At 42.2% G+C, this 8,074-nt stretch overlaps 1 long non-coding RNA gene across 2 annotated transcripts; it reads left to right on the top strand.

Annotated features, from left to right (window-relative positions):
* The first annotated feature begins 790 nt into the window (after positions 1–790).
* LOC126540058 (uncharacterized) lies at positions 791–7,011 on the top strand. 2 transcript variants are annotated; one of them, XR_007601455.3, is made up of 4 exons: positions 791–878; positions 1,994–2,120; positions 4,465–4,577; positions 6,886–7,011. It is a non-coding gene; the product is annotated as an uncharacterized lncRNA (long non-coding RNA). The 2 variants fall into 2 exon arrangements; XR_008614590.2 differs by lacking the exon at positions 6,886–7,011 and adding an exon at positions 6,148–6,232.
* Positions 7,012–8,074: the final 1,063 nt, after the last annotated feature.

The raw sequence follows: 8,074 nt of genomic DNA, 5'->3' as shown, positions 1-8,074 counted from the left end.
ACTGTAGTTCACCGCAATTCAACACTACGTTGGACGGACTGTTGGTGCAGTCGATGCGGCGTGAACGGACACGAAGGAGCGCTCGCCTCAGAAGGTAAGTCCGGCGCCTAGCGCATTCTTATGGTTCATGTAGTGTACCTTGTCATGCGCAGCAGAAGATGATTAGTACAGCTACAAAAACAGTGACAGTGATTCCCTAATGTTCGTTCGATATCGTAGTGCACATTTAGGAAAACGTTTCACGAAAATTACCCCGAGATTGATGTTGTTAAGAGCTTCATCTATTGTTTATTTTCTTTTTGTTATGAAGTATGCTAGCGCCGCGGCATCGCTTGGTCTGAACGGGCACAAAAATTCAAGCAGGGAATGTCACTGCTTCTGTACGTAATTCCTCAGCAAGAAATCGTATAGACAATTCTAGAAGTACGTTGATGTGTTGTGCAAATGTTTTCACAGCTAACGCCAACGCGCGACGGCATCCAAATGATCTGACTCGTGAGAAGATTTTAGCTTGTATGCAAACTTTGATGCTTATAGATTGTCGCCAAGACAACCTGTATTTCTTGTGTTTAGTGTTCTGTTTGTTTTCGTGCCTTTGACACGTTTAATAACCGCCTGTGATGTAAGAATGAAATATTTATTTGTCTAAGCGGATGCAGCTTCTTGTAGCTGGCTGTACGAGAGCTTTCCACAATTTGACGCGATGTTGTTAAATCACAAGTTTGCAGATTCAGCAGTGATTACAATAAGCTGAACATTTATTGTTTAGGAATGTCACAATTTACTGAGACGGAGGCATCTCTGCACCACAAAGGAGACTGCGGCACTATGCAGCCTGAACAGCACGACAAAGCATCTGATCTGCCTGCTTTGACAAGGTACGTACAAAACGGTCACAGCCATTTATGTTTTCTAGGTTCTATTTGTGTATTTGGTACCTGCCAACTTTCCCGATTAGTTTCTGCTTTTCCAAGTGTGCTGTTTGTGTACAGCGTGTCAAGGTAAATAGTGGTTAATAATGTATGCATAGAAAAATGTGGGCGCTGAGAGCAAGCTTTAGGAAAGTGCATGCTGTCTTTCCAACACAGGATTTCTGTCTAGAATTTTTGCAAAATATGAAGTGCAGAGGCTGGCAGGTTTGGCAAACAATGTTCAACACTTTTGCTTTAGATTTTAATGTAGCCAGTTCATTATCTGTCCCTAGTATAGCATAGCGTGAAGCTTGAAGCTGATCTCTGATGTCACGTCAGTTGCAGGATGTAATAACGTGGTATCACAAACTGCTTGTTACGCATGTCAGTCAACATGGTGCAGTGGTCACAGGTGCGAGTATAACCGAAAGCTGGGCATTCTTTGCCCTTCTGCACATGATGTGGGATAGAGCTTGAACTATGCTATAGTGGCACCATCTCCCTCACCTTCTCTTCCTCATTATTCTGTTAACTTGCAGTAAAATGCACAACTTCTGGAGGCTTAATTATGGTGTTGTCTGCTGAACTTGGCTGATGTGAATTTCAGTAGTCTGGGGTACCCTCAAAGCCATGCTGTACTTTGCATGCATTTTAAAATGGTCAATTTGAAATATGTGATTGGCTGTGGCATTCTCAGAGAAACAAGGCCTCTTGTGAATAATGCATACATGCATTATTCGCATTTTCTAATACTCTTTCAAGAAGCAGCCTATAGGCTGCTCCCCGAAGAAGTGACCACCTTTGCTTACCCTACAGGGCAGTCTGGTCCAGTTTACTTAACCTGTCTGCCATCTATGCACGAGGAGGACAGAAGCGAAAAAAAGGGACCTTCGATTAATGTTTTTGCACAGATGGCTCATACATTGCGCTTTTCGTATCTTGCAGGCTTTGTTAACTCAAAGCTTTCTATGGGCGTATATCAGCATTTCATTCCTATTTATACGTAATAAGAATTACTTTGTTCATAGTGTCACTTTTTATATTATACTCTTGTGAGAATAAGCTCACTTGTTTTAATGCAGATGTGGCTGGGCCTGCAGAAAGAGTGTAAGCACACTACTGTGTTGCTGATCAGTGCTGGTGCTGATCTCTACGTCTGAGTTGGCCTCACAACGTCCGGGCGCCACTGTGCTTTGCTTCATTGACAAGGTAATATGATATAGACACCTTGCACGTCAGTATCAGTATTGAGAAATATGCTAAGACACAAGGGTTGGCCTTGGTGATAAATACACTCGTGTTCTTTTTTAAAGCGTTCTTCTTGCAGTGTTCCTCATGTACATGTTTTCAGAAGATGCTTAAATGCAAACCGCCATGGAACTTGTTTATGCCTTAATGTAGCACTCTTTCACCAAAAGAAAAGCCTTATTTAATGCACAATTCATAAGAAAGGTGAGGAAGTGACAGGACATAAGTCTAACAACCATCCAGTTTTACTGCTTGCACAGCACTATAAAGCGAGAGGTGAAAGGGCAAGAACAGATAAATCGAAAATGCATGTTGCTCACACAACCGCGAAAAGGACACATGGCATGGCTACTATGACGCTTGTTTTACAATGATAAATAAGCAGTCTTGCTGTATGATAGTCCACTGGAGGTGGAGCCAACTTGCAGATTCCCTGTCACACATATCAGGAAATCTTAACGAATTTCGCCAGCGCTATGGTCCTTATACATTGCCACGGTTGCACAGTTTTCAAACAAAATAATGTAAGTGAGCTTTGCACTACCAAGTGACCACGAAATGACCTGAGCATTCAGTTAACATGGTTGCAAATCCAGTCATTTATACATTGGCCTGTTTTGCCGACGTAGTGTCTACTGCACGACAGTGATATTTAATATCCATCAACACCCCTGTGCTCTACGTACTCTTTCTTGCGTGCTTTTTTTTCACAGGTAGTGGAAGATTACTTGATTCCAGAACAATTTGGTTTGTTCTACCCATGATAGTGAACTTGCCAGTCTTATATTAAACATGGAATTGGTTAGAAAGATGTGGTATTTCTTATGGTGCCCTGGTGCATTCAGCTTGTGCAGATGCTTCAAGCTTGTATTGACAAAAATTGGGATGAAGCCATAGGAGGAGAGTTGTAAAAGTGTAACGAAAGCCTCCTGATAGATATGCTGAGTTGTGCTGCTGTGCACACTTATTGGTTATCCCTACTGGGTAACGCTGTTCGGGTTATGGATGCTTTGACACTGTAGGGCCTACAAGATGGCTAGCATTACAGAACACATTAAAACGACTGTAGGGATGCGTGTCGTGCTATGGTATCATAATTGGCCCACAAAGTGACCACCTTTGCTTACACTATGTGGTAATCTGGCCCAGTTTACTTAACCCGACTGCCATCTATGCATGAGGAGAAGGGACTAAAAAAATGAAGGGACCTTCGATTAATGTTCTTGTACAGATGGCCCATACATTGCATTTTTCTTATCTTGCAAGCTTTGTTACTTAAAGCTTTCTATGGGCGAATATCAGCATTTCATCCTTATTTTTACCTAAAAAGTATTGCTTTGTTCACAGTGTTACTTTCTATATTTACCGTATTTACTCGCATAATGATCGCACTCACGTAATGATCACAGCCCTGAATTTTGTCGTCCAAATTCGATTTTTTTTAATTTCCTGTGTTGATCACACTCCGAACTTGCCGCAGCGATCTGTCATGTGCCAAGTCTAGCTATTAATGATCGCGCTTACCATCTGTCGAATGCTACGCGAACAACTCTTCAAGACAAACCAAGCAGTCTGCACGCACCAAACATTCTTAAGCAGATGCCCGATTTCATTCCTTTCATCACTTTCCGCACTTCCATGACAAAAAAGCTACAACCAAAATTGCCTTTATTATGTGTAGGCTTTGTAATGGTTGTGGTCAAGAACAACAAAAAAGGCACCTTTCGATTCTTCTCATCTGCACTCGTGGGCACGCAACAAATCTTGTAACACTTGTAATACAGCTAAGATATTCGCCCACCCTTAGCGGAAACGTGCTGTATTAATATAGTAGTGAAGACAAATGCCGCAGTTTCCGCAGCATGCCCGCCGTGTCTGTCACTGGCAGCTAAGCGCACCCATCTGTTTCTGCCCCCTCATAGTGGACACGGCTACGTTATTGCCATAGACTTACTGATATTAATGATATTATTCATTCCGGATACGGAAGAAACTGTTTCAATGCATGTAACGTACTCACGAGAAAAAAAAAATCGCATTCGGCGCATTTGGTGTGTTCAGCTTGCTGCGCCGGCCGCCATTTTTGTTTTCGTGTTCCGCACTACACTCAGTGGCAGCCACCTATTTGTTGACCTGTTGCCATCCCGCAGCAAACGCGGGATAAAAAAATTCTTTTTGCGGGAAATTTAACCGGCGTAATGATCACACATCTGAATTTGTGATCATTTTTTTTACAAAAAAGTCTGATCATTATGCGGGTAAATACAGTACTCTTGTGACACCAAGCTCACTTGTTTTAATGCAGGTGTGGCTGGGCCTGCAGAAAAGCTGTAAGCAGACTGCAGTGTTGCTGATCAGTGCTGATCTCCACGTCCGAGTTGGTCCCACAATATCCAGGCACCACGGTGCTTTCACAAGGTAATATGATATGGACACCTTGCACCTTAGTATCAGTTTTGAGTTTGACTTTTGATAAATATTTAAGAAGACACAAGGGTTGGCCTTGGTGATAAATACACTCGTGTTCTTTTTTTAAAGTGCTCTTTCGGCAGTGTTCCTCATGTACATGTTTTCAGAGGATGCTTACACTCCTTAAATGCAAACTGCCATGGAGCTTGTTTAGGCCTTAAACTAGAACTCTTTCACCAAGAAAAAAGGAAGGTAAGGAGATGACCGCCAGTGTCTAACAACTATCCAGTTTGACTGCTTTCCCAGCAATATCAAGTGAGAAGCGAAGGGGCAAGAACAGATTAATAGGCAACGCATGTTGCTCGCACAACTGCGAATGCGACACGTGGCATGGCTACTACGAATGCTGGGGTGCGATCGGAGGTGGTTGTTCGGCGTGTTCGTTCGGTTACCGGCGCGCGCGATTGACCTACTCCGCGCCTACGTCGCCAGCCGCGCCCCGCGGCTGGCGCCTTTCAGAACTGCATAGTCACACTCTGTAGTCGTGATGATCATGACCACGGTTTCGTTTGCAGCGGTCAACTGTGGCAAGTAGCACTTTCATTGTGACTTGGTGCAATGCACGCAGTCTCACAAACATGATGGCTATCGAGGACAATAATTGTACTGTGGCCTGCACGCTGGCATCCAATCAGCCAGTTACATTGAGTTTGTAGAACAATCTGTTACAGCCAGCTCAATGGTGAAAAAATTATCGGGATGGACCCGTGGTAGTGAATAGCACGTTTCTGATAAAGATGTGACCAAGTCTTGTGCTATGACTGCACTGCAAAGGAGTACTTCCTCAACACGCTTGCCACTACAAGCAGTATAATCAGTCGTGAATTGACATTTGCAGCTCCCATACTGCTTATGTGTGAAATAGAAACAGGATTTCTGGATTAATTCAGTATAAAAGTGTGTTTGTGTGAACGTTTGTTTCTTATTTTCATACCCTTAATAATTCAACATTCCGTTAATTCAGAATTTTGTTCCAGTCCTGGGAAATTTCAATGAATGAGCTTTTACTGTATACACCCCTTCTTTCACCGCATGTGTAATTTGAGCTCACTGGGTTACTGCAAGAACTTTTTTCAGCCTCAAGGGTAAAATTTCTAGCTCGGACAAAGCAGCTCCTTAAGGATGCAAGAAGTTTTACTGTGGTTTTCTACTGTTCCCATCTGCTTCCCTAAACTTCTTCTCAAATGTAAAGAAAATCTAGTATATCCCGTACAAAAGGTGCTTGTCGCTGACTGTGGGATTAAATGTGGTGAATCCTCTGAGCTAGAATTGTCCCTGGCCCATTATCAGTGAAGCTTCATTGACTAGGGCTTTCCTACAGCCAGGATGTAAACTTTGAACCTTTTGCATATATCTTAGTTTTATCCTTGAGTGCCATCACTGTGTCTGGCAACCTAGTTTCCCTCAATAACTGTTACCTTTTTTATCCATTATTTAGGGAAAAGATACTTTTTCTGAGAGCACATATGCTATTTTTGTATATGAGTAACTAATCTCTTGCAATTTTCATCTTTCGTAGGTTCACAATCGAAATGGGTTATTTATTTGTGCTAGTAAGTGGATGTGGGTAAACCAAGCCAAAACGGACAGCACGTTTGCCTGGGTAAGATCGGGTTGTATTGAGGTGATCTCTCATATGGGCCGACACAGTTCACATCTACACATCAGGGGCATGCATAGCTGTATGCGTATATTAAGTGCTGTGCTCTAGCTCGCTAACAAAAACTATCATTTAGTTTCTATAGTGGTATTTAAGGTGCATTAATCGTTCCTATAAACAATTCTGCACTGGCATCTATGCAGTGTTTTCCGTCTGCATATTCCGCAGTGCGGTAGCAAAGAGCTGTGCTATCTGTGTATTCACTTGCATGAGCTTGTTATACTTGTTCATTTAATGTAAAATACTTGTGGAAAAGTATTAGACTATTTCTGTGGTCTGGTATTGCAATTCTGCAGCCATTTATATTGTTTGTAAAACACGAACATTTAACAGAGACAGGAACAAGACAATGCGAGGACGAGCACTTGCTTTCAACTGCTGTGGTTAATGTTGAAATATCAATTTACATAGGTAAAAAACTCATAAGCCTCCGTGTTTTCTATTTCCTGTTTCTCTGTGAGATTTTCACGCTTTACTCAATATCATGCAAGAACCAGCCCATTCAGTTATGCAGTGGAGCCACCTATTGTGCATGTCAGTTCCAATGGCTTGTTAGAATCTAACAGTGCCGGCTGCTTTGTTTACATTTTTTTGCAGAGGCATACGAGCACTTTGTTTCAAAAACGCCAAGCACCGTGGATACAGAGGCAAGGAGGCTGAAGGACCTGAACAAGCACCTGGCCACCATGCTTCGGGATGCAAAATAAAGATGGTTTGTGTTAATTGTGGGCCCTAAAAAGTGTCCTCTTTGTCTCCGAGCTGGCACATCGGCCGACTCACATGATAGAAATTAACTCGCTGTAATGTTGGCAGTAGATGTTACTGTGTGGAACTTCACCAAAAATATTGCATGAACAAAACTCATTCAACACAAATGAGAACACTTGTAGAATGCAGCTAAACAAGAATAGTGTCATTTTGCATAGCTGAACGAGAATATTTTCATGTAGCATACACAAACGAGAACGATATCGTTGAGCATAGACGTGCGAGAACTATCTCGTCAAGCATAGCTATGCGAGAATAATCTCGTTTAATGTACCCATACGAGAACGATCTCGTTCAGTAACGATGTCCTCTCGTACACATGTGACATACGACATCGTAGAGTCTACGGAGCAATAATAGCGTAGAGAAGTTCTCGTACAATTCTCATACATATTTTTTCAATAGGGTTCCAAGGGTGTTTTCTTGTTGAACACCCTTTTCCGCTAAAAAAGGGTGTTTCAAGGGTGTTTACAAGGGTGAAAAGATTAATACACCCGCATTACACCCATAAGAGTGTGAAAATTTTTAGAGTGTACAGATATGCCACCAGTCGATAAAGGAACAAAATTACGAAGATAATTTTCTAGCGTAATCTGAATGAGTGTATTGAGAAAGTCATTTCTCTGCCCTCAAAGAAAATGAAATCTCGACACTTCTTGTCGAAGAAAAAGAATATCGTGCATGAATGTCACACATCTTAGACCACGGATGCACGCCTGAAAAACGTGTAATAAACTCGTGCAAGCTGGTGCTTGAGACGCATATGGCGTGCTAGGCGCATCACATAGCAACAATCTACTAAAAAAATCGCAGTTCCGCCCGAAAGGCGAAGCACCGATTGCAATAGCAAGTTAGTAGATAGCTGTACGAAGTAATGATAGTTGTTTTATCGGCCGTGTTAACTTCTAAACATTCGCTTACTAACTTAATTAACCATGATACAATATGTAAGCGTGACTCAACGAGGACGTAAAAAGAAGCAGACACAGGGAGACAGCGCTGTCTTTATGTGCCTGCT

Source organism: Dermacentor andersoni, chromosome 2, assembly GCF_023375885.2.
Source record: "Dermacentor andersoni chromosome 2, qqDerAnde1_hic_scaffold, whole genome shotgun sequence".
NCBI classification, from domain to species: domain Eukaryota; kingdom Metazoa; phylum Arthropoda; class Arachnida; order Ixodida; family Ixodidae; genus Dermacentor; species Dermacentor andersoni.
The sequence above is the reverse complement of the archived record's forward strand: the minus strand, read 5'-3'. Positions and strand labels throughout refer to the sequence as shown.